This window comes from Gopherus evgoodei, chromosome 2 (assembly GCF_007399415.2).
Source record: "Gopherus evgoodei ecotype Sinaloan lineage chromosome 2, rGopEvg1_v1.p, whole genome shotgun sequence".
Taxonomy (NCBI): domain Eukaryota; kingdom Metazoa; phylum Chordata; order Testudines; family Testudinidae; genus Gopherus; species Gopherus evgoodei.
Window position 1 is genome coordinate 249,317,051 of NC_044323.1, and position 23,120 is coordinate 249,340,170.

Consider the following 23,120-nt stretch of genomic DNA (forward strand, 5'->3'; position numbering starts at 1 on the left):
GGAATAAAAGCACCTGAATTTTAAGCATATATAAACTATGTATGCAAACAGGAAAACCAGATGTCAACCTGACCGAAGCTTTATTCATATGTATTTGCTGCAGCTAAGGGCTTGTCTGTCTGGTATTAACATGAAAAATAGATGTCCTGGTTTGGATACAATAAACAACCTTTCCTCCTCCTCACAAAACAATGAGTGAATTAAGTGACTGAACCTCACAAGCTGAGTTTTACTTGGCCTAACAAACTCCTGAAGTCACTGAATTTCCTCTTAAACTTGACTGTTTGTGGCTGATAACTATTACAGAAAGCAGCTTCTCTTGCTAACTGCAAATTGCGTTCTGGATTTTAAATCAATATATTTTCATTGGTTCTCTGACAATTTGGGTGTATAAGCATTCAATACTGAAGGACTGGAAGAAATCCATTGGAGCTCATTTAAGTCAATAAATGTAGCTTACTAGAGAAATCATTTATTGTACTATTTTAGACATTTTAAGGCATGTAATGATTAGTTCTACTACAGCTTTATCTTGCATCAGCAGATATTGTTTTTATGTGTCCATGTTAGAAAATGGGATAAAAAAAGTACTTCCTCCAAGCATCGTTACCTAGCACTGCACTCATAAAAGCTCATTGTAATTCTTCCTTGAAGAATTTTTTCAGATGAAATATGGTTAACACGTTTAATTGCAGAAAGCAAAAATTTTGAACAAATAGCCAACTACATTTTAAAATTTCTGGGATTATCCAGTCTGCAGACCAAATTTGTAAAAGCCACCCTGACTTTTTGCACCCACAAATTGTGGGTGCAAATAACTGAAAGGTGCAGTTAATGTAATTTGAGGATTACAAAGCCGGATATTATTTGCCCTTTTATTCTTTACACTTACAATTTTTCAGGTATAAAAGGGGTGGCCAGGTTGAGACAGATGTCCAATTCAGGCCATGATGGGTATATCTACACCGTGCTTTGGAGCCCACATGAGTGAGCCTCCCAGCCTGAGTCACAAAGAAAATACAACTTTATTTTCTTTACTTTGTTTATTTTCTCACCAAAAGACCAGTAAATAAATACAAAAGATATTCCGGGATCACAGCTTTTCAAATTCATGCTAACGCTTTTTTAAAATTAAACATAGTAAATATAGCAAAATGCATTTTAAAATAGCACAGGTAAAGCCCATCTTCCAGATTAGAGCTGGCTGAAAAATTGGGCTATTTTTCACAATTGTGGGTGAAAAATTTTTCAGTTTTTTTTATTAAATTCCAAATTTTAAAAATTCCCAATGAGCTTTATGATGGAACCTTCTACTGGCAGTGAGTAAGTGTGGGCCACTGCAGAGAACCCTCCTGTTGCTCAGCGTGGCTCAGAATTACAGGCCTATGATCAGTGTCTCGCTGATTGGGAGCCCTGGCTATCACAGCAAATCCAGAGACTATTATTCAGAGATGTCAATGCCCGTTACCAAAGAATCAATGAAGGAGAGGCAGTGGATACAGATATCTTCTCTGTGCCATTGGTAGTAAGTTACTCCTCTGGCCCTACTGCTAGTCTTGCTATTAAGAACTCTTCCTTCCCTCTTCACCATACAGTCCATAGGAATGCAGTAGAGCCCCATACAGAAAATTATTTATAATTTAAGGAAGCCAGAGTAGTATGTATAGTGGGTAGTGAGACTGAAGTCAAGAGCTTTCTGATTGCTGTGGATATTGCTATTAAGGTGTTGCAGCAGATAAGCCAGCCTACTTCATGTTAGGATCCCGCAGTGTAAGCGAATCATTATAGATCCTCGCAACTTGCCCGCTAAGACTACAATGAAATAAAATACAAATATGCAAATCCAAGCATTAATACAGCAAAACTACAGTATATGCAAAAGCTTGGCGTATATAGCTCATTATAGCTAGAACTGGTTACATATTTTTAAAAAATCTATACAAGATTTTGAAATTTAGAAGCTGTTCCCATTTTACAGAATCTGAATGGGGTGAGGGCAGAGATTTCAAAAAAATGTTCTTAATTTTTTATAGATATTTATGTTTTTTTATTTACTAAAAACCAAATTTGTGGTAAGTGAAACATTTTGATAAAATTTTCCAGTTAAAACATGGAAAATATTTTTTTCAAAAAGTGCATTTTTTCAGTTTAAAAAAAAGCAATATTTTTCAACAACAAAAATTATGGTAAAAAAATGCAACCGGCTCTAATTGTAGTCTTAGTAGTTGTAAATCTGATGAATGGAATCCCTCTCTTTATCTGAACTATGTGAACTTCTCACCACCCCCTCACAGTTCATGTGGCACTCTGCCCCAAGACGATCCTTCCAGGTCTATATGTTGTCTTCTCAAGGAAGAACTTTTGGCCTACTAATTTTCTGTGGTGAATGGAATGCTCTTCTGACTACTTTCTTTTGAAGTGAAGAAACAAAGTTACTGTTTTAATATTCTAGAAAAGCTTTCATAGGGAAGGAGATGATATATGACCTTGAGCCCTGGTCATGTGTATGGCCAGTGAGCTGTACAGTGTCTCTCCCAAGGGCCATTTTTTCCCCTAGTTGGTTCAAGGAAATCACACAGATTGTGGCTTTTCCTCCTGAGGAAATGAATCAAAATAGTTTCAGACAGCCCCCTGCATACATGGTCTAGGCTCAGCCAGACCAGAAGTAAGAAGCAGGACTATGTGATTTAGGTAATCAGTTACAACTGACTCAGCTGAAAATTGGGCTGAAATTAATGTGTCAAATTTTCAGTCATCATAAGATTAAAAAAAGCTGAACTTGTAGATTTTTTTTGGGAGAAGGGGTAAAATTCCCTTCCTTTTTTCATTTATTTAAAAACATTTTGAATTAAACAAATCTCTCATTTTGTGTATTTCACTCAATGATCCTGACAAGCAATGAAAGAAAATTTGTGAGACAATTGGAATTCAATTGGCAACTTTCATCAGTTTGGCAATGGATGTTTGTTTGGCTCTCAGTATTTCTCAATGCTTGCCCATATGCTCAAAGGTCATACCCTGCTTTTTTTCAATAAAGTATAATGCAGTTGAAAACTATCTTTCCCTTATATCTAAGGCAGATATTTTTAAAGATGCCTAAAGGATTCTTAGTCATGGGCGTCCAAATCAGAGATTCACAGATTTTTAAGGCCATATCACCTAAAGTCTAGCCTGCAGAACACAGGCCAAAGAACTTTACCCAGTAATTCCTGCATCAAGTACATGCTTTCTGTTTGAATTATAGCATATCTTTTAGAAACCATCCAGTCTTGACTTAAAGACTTCAAGTTATGGAGACTTACCACCTCCCTAGGTAAGTTGTTCCAATGCTTAATTACTCTTGCTGTTAACAATTTGAGCTTTATTTCAGGCATTCCCCAAGGCCTCTTTGTATATCATTAATCATCAGAAGGTACCAAATCCTTGGTACGAAATTATTTTAGGTGCCCTTGAAAACTCTAGTCTACCAAAGGCATGAAAAATGCTAAGGCAGGATTACTGCATTTGCCTTGTGAAATATTAGCTTTGATCTTTTCTGTGCTGTCCTCCAAAGTATTTTCTGCCCTGGAATTAGATAGAAAAAGCATCAACAGCACTATACGATTTTCCTGTTATTTTAAAATGTTTTTAATGTTTGTAGTATTCAAGGAGCAAACTCAGTAACCACGTTGAGATCATCCTTCACTTCTCTTAACACACTTAGTTCCTCAGTTTTTTGCACAGTGGAGCTGCTGCTGTGATCCACTTCCCCACTTCAGGAATAAAAAAGAACTGTGATCTGCAAGGTGTGAAGTGTGAAACATTGAAGCTTCACACCAGCTGTTTCACCTGCTATCCACAGGCTCTGAAGGGATACAAAGTATACCTTCTTACCATGGTGGTGGTGGTCTTTAAGGTACTATATCAGTGTAGTATTGGTTTCATTGCAGGGCGAACCTAAATCCCTCTTTATAGTAGTAATATGTAATTTACATTTTTTAAAATAAAAATATCCAAAACATGTGCAAGAAAATAAACATGACGAGCCTTAAGCTTTTTTCCCATGCTTGCCTTCTAAAATGGCATTATCGATTATAAAGGCTGAATGTACTGGAAGTGCTTCTGTCATACTTCAGCCACAGCTGAGCTTATATTATTAACATTCATAGCTTCTGAATCCTTGTACTTTGCTTTGATATTCCCCAGCATACCTCATTCTTCTTTCAGACAACAGGTATTTTATAAGCAGCCAAGTCATTTAAAACTATAGATGGACCCCCAAAAAACTCTGAATAAAAACAACCCCAAATCTTGGATGTGCACATTTAAAAGCCAAATTTTGCAAATGGCCTCTATCTTCATAATAGTATATACCAAAATCCCAGTTAGAAACATCATATCTGTTTAAAAACTTAGATTAAAAATGTGTATTTTACACCATTTCTGTTTTAAAATACATAAATAAAAGTGCTGATCTTCATGTTAAGATTTTAAACTCAGTGCTAAAATTATTGGTAACTGCTTCATTACCTCCACAGTTAAGAAGAGTTTGAAAGCTCTCAGTGGAAACAGACACTGAACTTCCCACCAGGAGCTTCAGACTAATAATGTACAAAGAGGGCCTTGAAGAATACAAGTGAATGTCTGGGAAAGCAAGGACTTTCAAAGGTTAAAAAAATGGCTATAGCCCTGATTCTGCATCATTGTCATCACCGGGAATTGCTGCTGGCATCAATGGGGGCAGATTCAAACCCACTTTGAAGGTGCGTGTGTCATCGGATTTTTTCATCTCAGCGATAATACATTTGATATTTGGAAGCGGAGGAATTTAACAACCCTGCATCAAAGAAAACACCAAGGTGGGTTTATAAGTGAGAAAACAGCCAATGTAACATGCACTTTCAAATTAACATATATTGCTGCTGCAAAGCAGTGTTTAGTCTGACTCAGTACTGGAGCTAAATTCCTGTGATCAAGGTGCCCAAAGAACTCTACCCAGATTTTATACTGAATTACTTATAGGAGGAAGGAGACTAGCCTCACTGGGGAGTTGTGGTTGTGCTGTTGGAACATTACTTCCCCTGGGACTTTAGAGACCTTCTAAGATTACGTCCTTTGTGATTTCCTGAACATTTGGTCCACAATTTTCAAAACTGGATGTCAATAGTTAGCCTCCTATATCCACATTTAAGCACATAAATAAGTGGCCTTAAAGTCAAAAGTGCTGAGTGCCTATTTTGTTTAAATATAAATACTAAAGCCTAGCTTTCAGCACATATTTTTGAAAATCTTTGATGCACACTTTAAAACAGCCTCTGTTGTCTTTTTAAATTAATTATAGACCTGATTATGCCACCTTTACACACATTGAGCAGTTTCTGGCTCTGCAGACAGTCTCACCGACTCCTGTCAGACAGGACTACTCACAGAGTAAAGGACTGCTCAGTGTGAGTATGAGTAGCAGAATAAGCCCTTCATAGCTATCTGCACTGTCTAGGATTATATTTATATTTTCAGAATACATAGTGTACATTCATGGTTGCTTGTATTTCTTTTTCTAGACATAATAAAGACATAGCTAAATAGCATATTGTGGAAGATTATTGTCGGAAGATTTCTATTTATTTTTAGTAGTGTGTATGGTGATTTAATGCATCTCACACAGAAATGCCTTAGAAAAGTAATTGGGGAATCTCTAAAATTGCCTCTTCGTAGTATACACTTATACTCTTTTTCCAGGTCATTAGGCTTCACCAGACACATATAAGAAAACAGGGCACTATTACTTCATATCTAAGTGAAATGTTTTTATCTTTTAAAACCATTTTTCTTTCCTCTTCATTTTCAATATTTATTGCATCACTATGTTCACCAATTCAGTTGTCCTGGTTATTATTTTCTCATTCTTCTACTTCTACATAAATCCATTCTCGGATTTCAGACAAAGACAGACTGCTACAAGACAAACGCTCAAAGCTGCAATATGGCTAGAGGCGGTTCATCTACATTTTTCTGATACTATAAATCCCTATTTAGATCAAATGAAGAAAGGTTGGCAGAGCTGTTAATGAAGTCTGCCTCACTGCAGTCACTACTCATTGAAGACACAGCTAGAACAGCTATCTGTCTTCTGCATAACTTACTTGAGCAAGTTGGCTGGCAGCTAATATTTTCAATGATAAAGAAGGTGGAAAGGAAACTTTTTTCACTAGGTATGTGCCTTTATTTTTAAATTCATCTTTTCAGTTTCATGTTTCAGTTGTCTTTACTTACTCATTATTTTGTATTTTTCTATTTTTCACCTTGTTTTGTGTCTTTCACCTCAAAGTAGCTGTATTTGTTCAATGGTCCTGACACATGAATAAGTAATTGCTTTCAATAGTAATCATCTATCAAAAGTGAAACATGTCATGTATGACTGAGAGCTAGTCACTCTAGCAGTGTGTCTTCAGAAGTAACAAGTATTACAGTTAACATGTTCCTAATGGGTTGACTATATTTGGCATGCTCCTAAAAAGACTTGCTTTTATTTAAGCATTGTGCATTATTTATGCAGAAAAAAGCATGGAGTGAACTTTTCTAGAGTAAATTGTTCTTTGTGCTTTATTAACCCACTTTTTCCATCCTACAAATGAATAAATCTCACACTTAGAGGTCATGAAACTCCTAAGGAGAGAAAGGGTAGCTGGGTGATAGAGTTTTATCTGGAGCATAAGCTTTACTGTATAATTTTATTCTGCCTTATTAGACACATTTGAAGGTGGCTAAAATCTTCTCTCCATGACTGTATGTATGCACCTTACATCCTTGTTGTGAAAAATAAATTCAAACTAAATTCATTCTTACCAGGCAGAAAAGCTACCAGCTGAGCATAAATGGAGATGTTCCTTTGGATCATGTAGAAAAGCATCTCTCAACCTGAATGATACTGATGGGGGACAAGGGACCAGAATTTCAAAGGTATTTTTAGATGTTGAAAGATGCAGATGGACACCTTGTGGGAATTTAAACAGCCCCTAAATAGGTTAGGAACCTAACCCACATTGAAATATTTCTCATGCAACATTTAGATTAACTTAATCTCAGTCAGGTTGTGTTAAATTTCACACACATAAAATCTTTGGGTACACTAGAACCGATGGGTTGCACATATCTCTAGTAATTTGAGTCCTGGATCACTGAAGTCAATGGGAACTTTTCTTGAGTCTGCCACCCTTCCCTACATTGGGTAGTACGTTCCTCCATGAGTAGCACCAGAGAGACAGCTTTAGTTGTTCTGAATGAGGATGAAACAATATTTGCAGAATTATTTTCAGGTAGATTGTGTCTGAAAACCTGTCTCAATGTTTAGTGTGATTAGTTGAGGGATGATACAGGAAGCATTTTATTTTTTACATAGGTGTACAGTGGGGAACTTCTACCCAGCCCATCTCTAATGCAAGTTAAATTTCCCATTTAACCAATAGTCCATGAACTCTGCTCCCATGCAAGTCAATGAAAGCTGTGCATATGAATTTTGGATTCTTTAATATGAAATCCAGGAAAAGCGTACTAGCAGAGAACAATGGCTGTCAAGTATCCTCGACACTGTAGAACATTTTTTTAAATAAGATAAATATGTTTGCAGTATCTGGTATTTTTGCTGACATTTGCTGAAATGAACTAAATATTTGGACTAAAATATTTGGTTTTAGAAAAGCAGATATATGTAGCTTTTTTTTATGCAGTCTTTTGTCTGTCTGTCTTCAGAAAACACATTTAGCCAGCACTATAGGTGAAGAATCTCCAGTCTGTTAGTCTCCAATCAATCCATTATAAATTACACAAACAAAGAACAGTATTATCTTTTTCCATTTCGTTAATGGCCGAGACTAGAATGTACTCTTAAATTTAGATATCATGGAAGGAATTGCAACTTTTAAAAATTGTTCCTTCCAGTTCAATTATAGTTTATAATACATTCTAAATGCGCTAGGAAGGATAATATAACTATAATGCATAACATGAATAGCTAAAGGAGCGTAAAGTAATTCAAAAATCCTTTCTGCACATTCTGTTCATTTTCCAATTTTTTCCATATTAAAAATATTAATGTAAACATTTATATACGATAATTTATAAACTATCTTTAGAAAAGGTTTTTATAGTCCAAAACATCCTAAAATGTGTTTTTAATTACCATGTATTTCTTTTAAAATGCTTAAATACCCTGGTAGGACTTTATTTAAGGTTTTATAGGTACATTTGGACCTCTAAACTGTCCTGTATTATGAAAGGACTCAAGTACTGAAGAGTAACCTCACACAGAGAATATCATTAGCAAGTATTTGCAACAGAAATACAGAGATACCAATTACTGAATTTTGTAATGAAGCCAACAACAACAATGATCCAAATATGAAGGTAGAGTTCCAGCTCTGATCACTAATGCTACATACTTTCATCATTGAGACAATAGACCCTTTTGCTTTTAGGGCTAGTAGTGGTAGATGTTGAGAACATTTAAATGAGAGACCTGCTCCTGTCCCCTTGGAATTAAATGGAAGTTGGATTGGGCATACAATCACTTTATGTAAAAAGTGCTTTGATGCCTTCCCACCCACTTTCCTGTCATTAGCTCTCAATCCTCTGAAGAATTAACAAAGCTGAGAAGAATGTGTCTGATCTAGCTTCTGCCTACCAGAGCATAGCACTTACTGGTAAAAGAGGGTGGAGGACAGGAACATAAAAATGGCCATACTGGGTTACACTAAAGGTTTATCTATCCCAGTATCCTGTCTTCCCACAGTGGCCAATGCCAATTAACAGCCAAAAAGTTCAGCCATTCCTGTTCATCGGGCTTCTAAAAGTAGCTAGTTCACGCTAGCTATTAGTGGGGGAAATCGTGGCTCCAAAGAAGTCTATGGGAATTTTGCTAACATTTCAATGGGACCAGGATTTCATGCCTATGTCCCTGTAGTGCTCATCACCATAGTGTGTGAGCATTGAACAGATATAGTAGATCTGCATGATAATGCACAATGGACTTAGAAGAGGCATCTGCTCTTTGCCCTTCCTAGGTTTTGGAAGGCTGTCACATTCTGGGGTGCAATCTAGGCCAGGGACATAACCTGCCCTGTATCCCTGAGTGCCTCAAAGTGCTCTGCTGCTATGATTCCCTTGTCTGGACACTTCCAGCCAGTAGACAAGCATGCAATATTCTGAGTGTGTGTTCTATGCAGCCCTGGTTCAGCACTCTGACCCCAGCAGCCTGCTTGTAACACAGCAGTCCCACAGCAGTCTCTATCACCCAGTTACTTTGTGCAGGGATGACCCCCAATGCACACCCAGTTCTGAATTTTCCCCAAACCACATGCTGTGCAATGTCCAGCCATCTCCTGGACCATTCAGAGGGGTCTTAAAGTTGGTTTGTTTCTTTAAAGATGCAAATCCAAAAGCTTGCCACATTAATTGGAGTTAACATTCACTTTAAAACAAACATAGCACTGGGTTGGTTTAGGTTAAAAGTAAAACAACTGTATTAACAAAAGGAGGTAAGATTTGAAGTGAGTTCAAGTATAAAGGATAGCGTTAGAAATGGTTATAAGCAAAAAAAAGTGAAAAACATTTTCTAGAAGCTAAGATTTGACAAAACAAGCCATAACCTTTGTTCAAGGTAGTTTGCTTACCAATCTACTGTCCAGCAAGATTGTTGACCAGCCTTCTCATCAGGATCTCCCACAAAGTCCAAAATGCATGGTTCCTTTGTCATCTAAGGTGAAAGATAAATTGGGGTTCTCTGCCCCTCTTCATAATCCACTCAAACTTTGAAATGGATTCTTCTGAAGGCTACACGCAAAGTAAATTCATTCAAGCTGTGAGGAAGGCAACATGGAGTCTCCTGGTGACGGAAGTTTCAGGCTGGTTTCTCCCCCCACTGGTGCTTGCTAAAATGCCAGTTGAACTGCACTCTCCTCCCTCTGTTGTGATGATCCTGTTTATCTCCCTGTAATTGCATTCCCATTGTCTCCATGGGGAGAACCACATCATGCCTGGCAGACGTACTTTGATAACATAATTTCCCATGTGATTGTAATTTTGAATTTGTCCTCTATACATACACCACAAAATAATATTAAAGATCAGGGTGTTATTAGCTTTCTATAAATACCTAACATGTCATATCTGCCTGTCTTTAATGTTGGTGGCCAAAACCATTGTGGTGTGTGTAACTAACATGACTCACATTTAAAGCACCATTCCTCTCCCTGCTTCCCAGGAAACCACTTTTCAACACATTTTCTTTACCTATTTTTTCTTAATATTTTCTTTGGCATCAAAGTGAAATTTAATCAAATAGACTGGATGAAGTGAGGCAATATTGAACACTGACTCAGTTCTACTGTATGTATTTTCTTAAATGAGAAGCATTTAACAGGAAAAATACTAAAAGTATTGTAGGACCAATGTACAATTTCCTCATGGAAAACTGCATAAAGAACTCCTTTAAACTGAAAATTGAATAAGTTTTCTACTCTTGTGTGCCACCATATGGGCTTTCTGAATGGGAAAGTTCTCTTAATGAAGCCATTTGCTTGATGGCCATCTGTCTGCATATATGATAGTTTATAAACAGCACAACTTTTTTGCAACCGAGATTTAATTTTCATATTTACTTTTGTTAATAGTTAAGAAGTGGATCCAGATAAGGTCCCTGGTTCAGGAATACTTTGAAAAATGTATTTAAAAAATGTGGATGCATTACCAATAGAAGAAAACAAATGCTGGGCTTTTTGATAACAGGAATATATTAAAGTGACATTTGAATAGTAACATAATAAAAAGAAAACTGTTATTTATATTAAATCAAACAGTAGCACAGGTTTAGCTTGACTTCTTGCATGCAGTGAAACCAGTGGTTCAGTGATTTATCTGTGTACTACTAAACTATAGATATAGCTATAAGAGTATCTCCCTTTGGGTCTTAGGTAAAATGTCATTTTAGGTATCGAAAAACAAAGGGAAATATGGAGCCTTTGAGACATGCATGAAGCTTCTCTTGGTAACAACTAGTGTAATGAATGCAAAAAAAAAAGGCTATATATGTTGCAGAATGAGATAATTTATTTTGATTGGAATATCAGTCTTGCCTTCTAAAGACCAGTTTCTGATACTCTTACTCACTGAGTAATTCCTATTGGTAGATTAAGGTGTTGTTAGTGTAAGTAAGGCTGGTAGAATTTGGTCTTTTTTTTTTTTCAAACTTGAAACACTTATATTAGATTCCTACATCCTACATAGAAGTGAAGTTCTAATGGTCCTGAGCACCTGCAGCTTCCACTAAGTTCAGTAAAATGTCTGGGTAACTAAATAGGTGTCTAAATAGGAATTTAGGAGTCTCACATTAGGTCTGCTTTGTTTAAAAACTTGGCCATGAAATATATTCAGAAATAGTTTGTTTTAAAGTTCTTAACTCCTGTAAGAATCTGAGGTTTTTCTCACAAGTAAGTTACTAGCTTTTTTGTTTAGTATAAACAAAAAGAAAAATAGCTGCTTGTATTTCCGGACATTAAATAATGCTCTGTCAACTTGAATTCTCAATAAAAAAAAATCTTTTTGATGGCTTTGTAGATAAGACCCATGTGCTTTAACTCAAGAAACTGAATAATCAATTGTTTCAATGGGCCTGCTGCTCACATTTGTCTTTTCCAGGGAAAAAGTGATTAGACTTATTTTTCACTCAGAGACAACAAAATGGATTTCACTGTATGGAGCTGTGTAGGCTGTTGACTTTCCTTTGTAGAAAGATCTTTGACAAGATAGTAGGAAGAAGAAAAGTGTGATTTAATTTTTCTTTTAATAAAAATGTCAAGTTTGGCCGTCTTATCAATGCTTTGTATGGGTTGAGGCTAAATTGCCCAACATAAGGTAACTGTTTTCATGCTCTTTTAATTTGTGGTTATGATCAACATTGGGGAAAGGGCATTTTTTAATGTCACTTCTAGAAGTATTGATTCCAAATAAACTCCCACAAGGGATGTCATAGCATCAACCAAACAATTTTTCAACAGTGCTGTGATAATCTTCCTTTGTGGTAATAGGTCTAGGAGGAATGTAGTTCAGGATGGTGGAAACATTGCTCTAAAGGTAGCATCATTGAATACAATTTCTGCCCTAGTCGCTAACCCCATTGCTCAAGCATATCTGGAGTTACCCAATCTGGTCTGCTAAGGTGTGAAATGCTGACATTTCCGTGAATCCTGGCTATTGTGAAAATGAGGCTGAAGTGGGGCAGTTACATAAAAGTGGATTTAGTTTAATTGTCACTGTTTGGACAGACAACCCAGGGCACAAGCTTACAAAAAACATGAACTAAAAACCCAAGAAGTTTGCAAAATAACCATCAGGCTACAAACAAGCATATGTGGAGACCTCTTGGCGGGCTTCTCTCTCTCATTCATAACTCAGGCTGCAGAGAGAAGAAGGGTCCTAGAAAGACTTCTCTATGCCAGAGTGGAAAGGACCTTAAAGGCACAGTGGTTATACCAGCACATTGAGATTGCATACACTATCTCTCAGAAATACAATCGCTAACAATAATCTAAAAACCGCTCCTAAAATGCTTCACTCATTATCATGATTCAGAATAAGCTTTCTTTCCACATATAATTAACAGTGATACTGTTCACTTTGGGGCATTCATTAAACAGAGGTCTTTCTTGAATCACTGTGTTCCTGAATGCTACAATTTACAAATGTAGTTTTCATGACAAAGGAGAAGACAAGTAAAACATAATTCCTAGCACTAACATGTCCCCGAATTGCAAGTTGTATGTTTAGCAATCACCATGTGTTTCTGGAGGCTTTTTGTTTTTCTTTACCTGATACATGTGGCTTTTCACAAGTTCTGTCTTTGACAAGCCAAGAGGGATAGGCAGGTGGGAGGAAGGGGGGGGGAGAACACCTTGACACTACGAGGTTAACAAGTGTGTGTGGGGGGAATTATTTTCACATTTAAACTTAAAAGTCACATTTCTGATTGAAATTTTTGCAACTACTACTGCTTTGTTGTCCAAGATTATGAATGAAAGAGAGAAGAAAAAATATTTTTGCGCCACATTCCCCAGTTTGTTTCCTTTGCATATTTGATAACATTTGATTTTTCATGAAAATGATCCTTTTGCAGAGGAGCTAGCCCAAAGCCTACAAACCACTTAGGCAGACCAATAATAACTACCTTTAAAATGCCTGCTGACGGTATGAATTTACGTTAATCCTGAGGTTTGTTCTTGTTATTTATGAATGTTTGCAATCAGATTGTATATAAGTATTACAGTATTCCATAGAAATAACCTTAAGCCAGGAGGTGTGGCAAAGCCATTTTCTACTGCTGGAAGGTCCCTTAGATAACCTTCCTCCAGTGAAATATTACTAGCTTAAATTTAGCTTTACACGTCTGTCGTATCTTACACACATTTTACATGCACGATTTCAGCTTTACACAGTTGGCAAAAACAAAACAAAAAACAACAAAAAAAAGAGAAAAATAACAATTTTAATACTGTACTTGTAGTGCAGACGATTCTGCCCACCATTCAACTCAATGTAATTTTGACTATACGTGGTTTTTGCTTTACACGCTAACCGCAGAACGGAGCCCCCACGTAAGATGAGACTCGCCTGTAACTAGTGCTAGGGCTCAGCAGCTGAGAATCAGAGACCTATAATCAGCTTCCTGTCAGCTCATCCCTACATTTAAATTTAATTTGTGGGCTTTTTTTCTTGACAGTGTCCCTAGAAGATTCAAATTCGGTTCAGACTTTCCTGTTTGTATCCTTCCTGCTTGGCACAAACAACTAAATGCTTTCTCCCGGGGCGAGTGAGAAGAAGCCAGGGTTGTGATTACTTAAATACTGGGTGTGCATTCAGAAATGCTAGTCTTTAACTTAGTTTATTTTTATATCTCTTGCAAATGTCATATTTGGAAGGGATACCCACAGAAACCACATACAGAGTTCATGATCTGAAACCATAATTGTCTCCTCCTGTAAATGGCTTTATGTGCTTACACTGAGAGGAGCTGAACTGAATGAATCCCAAACAGGTCTCCAGACATTTTCTGAATAATAACCTCTGTTCTACAGGTCTAAAAGTAATAAATGACAAAACTATGCAGAATGTGTGAAAGTCATTCAAGTTGGGAGGGCCAGTACCAAGCTGTTTGCCCTACCTGTGGGCTATTTGGGAGGAGGGGGAGATGAACCCGGCGAGAAGCAACCAAGTGGGGTGCTTTGTAGCCCAGCAAGCAACCCACAGTGTTCATTGATGAGTCTTAAAAGATGAGTCTGCTGCTGGGGATTTGCTGAAGACAGGCAAGGATATTGGGTTCAACACTCCAATAGCCCATACTCCTCACCGAAGGGCTTGGAGCAGCTATAGAACGGTGGTGTTGCACTTCCATAATTGCAAGTGAATTCCCAGCACAAAGTTCAGTTTTTCATGCTTCTGCATGGTGGGTTCTGGGCAGTGAGTGTGACGGGTTCCCCCGGGCTGCCACCTGGAACTGGGGTACCACTGAGCCCACCTGACCAGACTCCCTTTACACTGTACTGCTGTGATAGGCCTTCAAGCCCCCTCCAGCAGACATACAGGTAGGGACACACCCAGCAGCAGCTACATACAGATGCTAAGATCAGCTCTGCATGGAAAGGCTTTAGCTAAAGAACTGCCTAGTTACTCAAGTGCACATACCCCTCTGCAGGGTAAACCCAAAATTAGACCATCTTGCACTACACAGGGAACTGTTCAGCCTAAGCTCATGAATTTTGCCCCCTCCCTCAATGTGGAGAGGAATATACACAGCTTTCTGCCCCAAGTTATGACTCCCATACACAATGGTTTTAGACAAAGCAAAAATAAATTTATTAACGACAAAAGATAGATTTTAAATGGTTATAAGGGATAGTAAACAGATCAAAGCAGGTCATCTAGCAAATAAATAAAAATGCAATATACGTTTAATATACTAAAGAGGTTGGATATGAGAAATATTCCTTCTAATTTTTTACATCTTTAAACAGAATGAATTTTGTTATGTGCAACAATACAGAGGTGATGTGTGACTCATCACCTTCATATTGGTGCACATAGCAAAATTCATGTAGTGGGGGTGGGGCCAAGGGGTTCCAAGTGTGGGAGGGGTTCAGGGCTGAGAAAGAGGGTTGGGGTCAAGTGGGGGTGAGGGCTCTGTTTGAGGGTGCACGCTCTGGGGGGGGTTGGGGATGAAGGGTTCAAAGTGTGGGAGGGGGCTCAAGGCTGGGGCAGAGGGTTGGGTGCAGGGGGTGAGGGCTCCAGCTAGGGTGCAGACTCTAGGGTGGGGCCAGGGATGAGGCTTTTGGGGTGCAAGCTGCCCTGGGGCTGTGGTTGGGAGAGAGGACTCCTCCCAGTCTTCTCTTCCAGTGGCAGCTTGGGGTTGGGGGAGAGGCACCTCTCTCCGGCTGAGGCAGCTCTGGCAGGGCTGAGCTGGGCCGAGAGAGGGGATCCTCTTCCCGGCAGCTCTGGTGGACCTAGGCTGGAGGAGCAGTTCTTCTTCCCCAGCCACGGCAAGTCCAAGGCTAGTCCGTGCTGAGGCCAGTGGGGAGGGGCACCTTTCCCTGCTGCAGCAGGTCCACGCTGGGAGAGAGGCATTTTTCCCTGCTGCAGTCCTGAGCCCCTGCACAGGGTTTAATAGGCATCTATGCAGTTTAGAGGGAATTTAGGATATGAGTAGAAAATCCTCACCTTAAATGATGATTTAAACCAGTTGTAGGCTCTTAAGAGGCAAGCTGCACTTGACTGCAGCTTACAACCCTGGGTATTCCTTTCACTGGCTAGAAAGCCCTTTTGCTTGGGTCCAGCACTTCCTCCCAGTTCAGTACTTGTTCCTCGATTGCTTCCAAGAGTCTCCTTTGGGAGGGGAGTCAGTGAAGAATCATAATGATGTCACTCCCCTGTCTTAAATGGCTTTTGCATATGGAAGGAATCCTTTGTCTCCAAGCTTGGTTCCCACTTCTTTCAGTGGAAAAATACTGGTATTCCAAGATGGACCAGGTGATCTGGTCACATTACCCCACAGTACCATAGCAGCCATGAGTCAGAGGCTGTTTGTTGCATCCTCAGGAAGGCTCCCTGGTGAGAGATTAGCTTCTTCTAAGATGTATTTTTCTCCCTAATGGCCCTTCCCAGCCATCCATCTAGACTGATGGTCTTTTGCCTAGTGGGCATTCCCCAGATGTAAACACATTTGTAATAAATACATAGACAATATTCCTAACTTCAGATACCAAAATGATACATGCATACAAGTAGGATAATCGTAATCAGTAAGTCATAACCTTTTCAATGATATCTCACATGCCTGAGCTTGCACAAAATACATCATAATTATGCCATACTCATATCATAACAATATTACTATGAAGAAAATGGGACATAGTGTCACAGTGAGTTCTACCTAATATGAATCTCTTCTCAGCAAAATAAAGGTATGTCTTTACCAAATCTGTAAGAAGAATTGTGTGGCCTACTGTGCTGTTTTGGTGAATGTGTAGCATAAGTTAGGGTTGAACTATGTTTATAACCGATAACTTAAGTATTTGATTTGTTCTCCATTTGTGGATCCTCATTTGGGATCATTAGAATGATCTGCAACAATCTTCTCACAAACTACTTGGAATGATTATCTGTGTCTGCAACTTTGTGATGCAAAGACATAGGATGGTTGAGCTCCTTTTTAGGAATAAAGTCAGGATCTCTTATTGATCTACCAGAAATCTGCTCTCCGAGACTCAGTGAGTTAGTGTAGTACTGATATCAGTACTGAATTACTCCTTCTGTCTATGGTGCTCTTTTCATGCGAAATGGAAGGAACCACATCTGTGAACTCTGTGCTACTAAACCTGAGAGTCAGCTTTTATGGAATTAATATATTAAAGGGTGTAGAAGATCACAGCCTAACTTCACATTGGAGAATAGTGATTCAGACATGTGTACGCTATTACGTTATGAGATCTGAACAAAATCACAGATAAAAATTTAAATATGAAGTCTCTCAACAGCTGAAACCAATACTTCAATATGTGTGTGCACTTGCCAAGCCTAATTAGTTTATAAAACATCTCAGAGAGTGGATCAATTGAGTAATTAATAACTTACTAGCTTCAGGCAGAATACTTTGTCCCCAGTAACCCAACCAAACAGGTGAGGGCCATCAAGAAGTTTGAAAAATATGTCTAAACTAGTCACTTTATCAGCAGATTCATCAATAAAAGAATAACCTTATACAGTTCAGTTATACACAGCAAAGGAATCTATACTCTTTTCATTTACTCCCTTCTTCTTGGCTGAGGCTTGTTGCTATCAGTCAGGCTTTGCTGTTGCTAGCAGGGAGCCTGATTATTCCTTTGCTTTGTTTGGAGAGAATATTAGAGACAGATGATGAAAAATACCACAAAATTTCATGAACTGAAGAAGCAGATGAACATCATGTTGGTGCTTCCCCATGGAAATGCTGATATTTAGCGAGCTTTCAGTGTAATAAATGTAGGAAAGAAGAAAATCCCTTAGTAAGACACCAAAATGCTTAAAACTGAAAAATAAACAACTGTGGCTGATCACATGAGGGATGGGGTTTGTTACCCACAAGCAAGAGTTACTGAGTCAGGGAAAAAAACTGAGAGAGCATGAAAAGACAGAGCTCTTTCTGTGCATCTCAGAGGAAGCCAGAAGACAGCTCTTCTGTGACCCTGGTTTGCTGAAGTAGCTACTAGTGTGTGAAAGATATTGCTCACTTAACATTAATGTACAGCTTACTCCTTGCCATTGGCATGGTTCACAATTGCATGTTTAGTTGCATTTGAGAAGTCAACATTCATTCATAGTCACCACACAGTGGTAACTGAGATACTGCTATTGTATTAATTTAGATGGACCAAGAGTGTGAATATAACCCAGTCACTGTCCATTATTGAACAGTGTTAAACAAAGCCTGGGGGTTGGTATACCTCAGCCTGCTTAGTATCATGGCAAACACATCATTAAAAATCTCTTTAACCTCTTATTAAAGATAAAGGAAAAGAAGGTGGAATATAAAGTATTTATTTAATATAAATATAAAGTATTTATTAAGGTTTGAATTGTAACGTCTCCTTTTCCTTGCCCTTTAGCTGGAGAAAACTTTTGGAAGGTTTTAACAGTTTTTGGAAGGTGTTAAGCATACTAATAGCTGTCCTTTTAGGGGAAAAGAGAAGTTAGTGGAGATGGGCTAGAGCTGTTGTTATTAAAATCCAATCTCATTTCCTAGATGACCAAACAACACACACACACACACACACACACACACACACACACACACACACACACACACACACACACACACACACACACACACACACACGGGGATAGAAAAGATCAGCAAAGATAGAAAATTCAGCTTCTGTCTCCGGTGTTGATTCTAATTTTCAACCACGGGTGCAGCACATGGTCTTCTCAGCCACCCAGAGACCTGGCAAACTTGTGTCAGCATCAGGCTGTTTAGGGCATTGCTTTGAGCTGCACTCTCTGATCACAGGCTTATAGCAGTGTTGCAAAATATATAGTCTTGGCCATTTGAGCCAGACTCTTACTGGAGACAAGGATGAAGAAGAGAGATAAAAAGGAAATAAGATAGGAAAGGAAAAGGATATTTTGGGGGGAGGGGAGGAGGGAAAACAAAGTATCACTTTCCACGTGGTGTTTAGGAGCAGCAACCATGATGGTGAAGCTCGCTTCAATAGCCAATTTTCTTCCCAAAGTCTCTTTCTTTAAGGAACCAAAAAAGGAGCGATGGGTGGAATAGCCCATCCTCACATTATTTTGTCTACCAATTGGGCCTAGATTTGACACACCCAAATTGGTTTACTGATCTCTGGTTCCACTCTTGTTTACCAAGCAAGTCCTTGACACAGTCCTTGAGTTATATCAGTGGTCTTTTTGTTCAGTATCTGTATCCCTTTCATAACTTTTCCCATCACCATTTCTTATTGTAGGTAACTGTGACATTTATAAACTTCCCCTCACTTTTCACAGTTGAGCTCACAATTAGGGTAAATGTGTAAGCCCAATTATCACAAGACCACAGTTTTTCCTTGTTGACAGAATAATTAACTAGTTTTTCTCAGATAGTACCGTTTGGTATTTTTGAATCAAACTTCACTTCTAATGGTGAGTTGTGTTTGTCCATTTATGTGTGATTCATCCTATCTTGTGTTTTATTACTAACCATCTGTTCAATGGATTTGGTCCTAATTTACACTTTTTTGTTTTCCTGTCCATCTGGCTGCAGAGTCTTTTGTGTTACTATTTTATTTTCCTTTGTATTACGTTGTTTGTTTTGCTCTGGTTATTTTGCTTACATTATTAGAATATGAGATTAGGTCATAAGGATAATACATCAACTTTAAATATAAATATAAATGCCTTTAAATATATTAGGGCACTCTCTCTCTCTCTGTGTTTGCTACCTTTATTTTTTTCTTAATATAATTAGAAAAACATGCATTATTTTAAAAAGCCAAAAGAAAGAGAGTGCTCATTGGCTCTTGTCCAATGTCAAAAACTTCTTGTTGATATAAAAGTATCCTCACTGCTTGGATAGAATACTGCTATGAGGTCATCGTATGTATTCCTGTAAGACTCCAAACTGTTCTGCTAATGCTATTGCTACCCAACTGGGATCTGACAAGCCAGCTAGTAAAACTTCATCCTGTTAGTGTTCTTCCTAATTATTTCTTCTGACAGGAATGTGCCTCCCAGTCAGATTTGCTTTAACACAGTTTGGACCTGATGCTGATCACACAAGGTACATCAATGTAACTTCATTGACTTCAGATAATGTGATTTTAGAAATTCCTAAATCTGGTCATATTTGTTTGAATAAAGATAATTCCAGTAGCAACACTGGTATGAGGTCAGATCCCTGAGATTTAGGATGGTGATGATGATATTTGGGAAATTAATATAATCTCTTGAAGCTTTTAAACATTATTGTCACCGTATGGATGTCTGATACTGGGGCTGGATGTAACTCATTCAGTGGTAAGCAACAATTTCTAATTGTCACCAGAAGTCAAAAATTCTTGGAAGTCCGATACCTGGTGATCTAATCCATAGAGAGGCTTCTAAAAAGTTATATTGTAAATATATATCAAATAGAGGACAATAGAACAGCAGGCTCTCAGTCTATGAATCATGGATTGGTTTAAAATCTTCACTGCTTGCCTTAGGAATAATACATAATAACACATAATTAAGTTTTCAATGTGGAAACTGCAGAAAATGTCTCTGAAAATCCAGATGGTTGACTGGAAAAGAAAGCTTTACAGAACACACCTGAAAATGGCTGTTCAGCCCAACCCACAAGACTATCAAGAGTACCCTCAAAGAGAGCTCCAACCATCCAAATAACACAGATGGTTTTTGTCAGGCATCTTATATTAAGAAGAGTGAAAAGAACATTCTGTCAGGCAGAGAAAAGGATTGTGTGCTGCCTTCTTGGAACCATGACACAAAATGTGACTGCAAGACTTGAATAGGCTTCTGAAGTGAGTGGTCCCGGCTTTCTGGTGAGGATGCATATTGGCACTAATAACATTGCTTCGTATCAGAGGGTAGCCGTGTTAGTCTGGATCTGTAAAAGCAGCAAAGAATCCTGTGGCACCTTATAGACTAACAGACGTTTTGGAGCATGAGCTTTCGTGGGTGAATACCCACTTCCTCAGATGCATGTAATGGAAATATCCAGGGGCAGGTATATATATGTGTGCTAGCAAGCAAGCTAGAGATAACGAGGTCAGTTCAATCAGGGAGGATGAGGCCCTGTTCTAGCAGTTGAGGTGTGAAAACCAAGAGAGGAGAAACTGGTTCTGTAATTGGCAAGCCATTCACAGTCTTTGTTCAATCCTGAGCTGATGGTGTCAAATTTGCAGATGAACTGAAGCTCAGCAGTTTCTCTTTGAAGTCTGGTCCTGAAGTTTTTTTGCTGCAGGATGGCCACCTTAAGGTCTGCTATAGTGTGGCCAGGGAGGTTGAAGTGCTCTCCTACAGGTTTTTGTATATTGCCATTCCTAATGTCTGATTTGTGTCCATTTATCCTTTTCCGTAGAGACTGTCCAGTTTGGCCGATGTACATAGCAGAGGGGCATTGCTGGCATATGATGGCATATATTACATTGGTGGACGTGCAGGTGAATGAACCAGTGATGGTGTGGCTGATCTGGTTAGGTCCTGTGATGGTGTCGCTGGTGTAGATATGTGGGCAGAGTTGGCATCGAGGTTTGTTGCATGGATTGGTTCCTGAGCTAGAGTTATTATGATGTGGTGTGCAGTTACTGGTGAGAATTGCTTCGTGTTATAGCTCATAGTTTATAGATAGAATAATAGAACTGTAGAACTTGAAAGGACCTCGAGAGGGGATCTAGTCCAGTCCCCTGCATTCATGGCAGGAAATGGTGATGATTTAATAGAACTCAGAAGGGTATTGAAGGAAAGAAATGTCTTCTCTGAGATACTTCCTGTCCTATGAGTGAAATAAGACAGAAGATTCTGGAAGTGAACCACTGGCTAGCTAAGGGGTGTAAGGTAGAGGAGTTTGGTTTGTGAACACTCATCCACCTTCAGTGGAGAGAGGGGATGCATAGAGACAACAAAAGGGGAAGATGAAAATGCGGGACAGATAAATACATTCATTTAGCACAAAACCAAGACGTCAAGAACAAAATTAAACAAAACACAAAGAGAAGTGAAGAGAAAATATTCTTTAACTGTCTATAAAATAATGCTAAGAGTCTGTAATAAACAAGAGGAATTGTTCATTTATGAATATAAATTAGACAATTTACTGACACCTGCTGGGAAGATTAAAATAATTGATGATAACCTATTTAGGAAGGATCGAGTAGGTAAAATGCAAGGGAGAGTGGTGCTTATGGCTCATTCTGCCAATACTAAAAGATCTTTGGAATTTAAAATAATATATATCACAGTTTCCTAACTGAAAAAGTGTTGCATTTATCACAGGAAGAATTCTATATATTATCTGATCTTGCCAGATAAAGGGGAATTGATTAGAGAAGTAAAAGCTAGTGGTTGCTTAGGTGCAAGTGATCATGACTTGATTACATTTTTTATGTGAAGATAAAGACCCAACCGGTAAAATATATACTTGGTGCTTTCCAGAGCCAGTTTCACAAAGGTGAAAATAATTGTGAGCCAAATCAGCTGGAAGAAAGAATTTAAACAGAAAAATGTTAATGATAATTGGAAGCTATTTAAGAACATTTTACTAGATGCCCCTAAAGCCACAATCTCACAATTATAAAATAAGGCTATACTGGATAAAAAAATAAAGCCTGATTGAGAGGGATAGGGAAAGCAGCCATTAAAAATACATACAACAAATGGGGAAAAGGTGACGTTCATAGTAAGATCTTGTTTTTTGTTTTATCTCCTTCCTCTGAAGCATCAAGTATGGCCACAGCTGGAGATGGAATTTTGAATGGGGTGGGCCAGGACCCTGAGTTGGCACCAAGCATTCTTTCTCTCAGGTACTTGGCTGACTGGTTTTGCTCACGTGTTCAGTGTCTAATTGATTGCCACACGTGGAGTCAGGAAAGAATCTTCCCCCAGATTAGATTAGCAGTGATTTTGGGGTGGGGTTTTTTTTGCCTTCTTCTGCAGAGTGTTTGTGTGGGTGACTTGCAAGGATTATCTAGATATATCTTACTTAATCAATTCCCTGCCATTGCAGGGGCCTCAGGCACTGGCCCCTCCTAGTCTCTGCCTGTGGCACACAATTGTCTAATCTCCTGGGGTTATACTACTTGGGTCCAATTTCTGTTGTTGGGTTTAGTATGCAAGTGCTAGGTGGTGTTGGTGGCCTGTGATATACAGGAGGTCAGACTAGATGAGCCAGTGGTCCTTTCTGACCTTAAAGTTTATGGCTGTACATGAGCAACAAAAGACTGTAGAAACTTTATAAGGGAAACAAAAAACAGAGGAGAGATATATAGTTATCCTAGTTGTAGGACAATAGAAGAATTTAAGTATATCAGTAACAAAATAAACCCTAACAATGGCATTTAGTCCAT

General features: G+C 38.5%; 1 long non-coding RNA gene across 1 annotated transcript; it reads left to right on the top strand.

The window, feature by feature from the left end:
- Positions 1 to 2,489: 2,489 nt before the first annotated feature.
- LOC115645583 lies at positions 2,490 to 16,175 on the top strand. The gene is made up of 3 exons (XR_003998779.1): positions 2,490 to 2,504; positions 8,112 to 8,116; positions 16,081 to 16,175. It is a non-coding gene; the product is annotated as an uncharacterized LOC115645583 (long non-coding RNA).
- Positions 16,176 to 23,120: the final 6,945 nt, after the last annotated feature.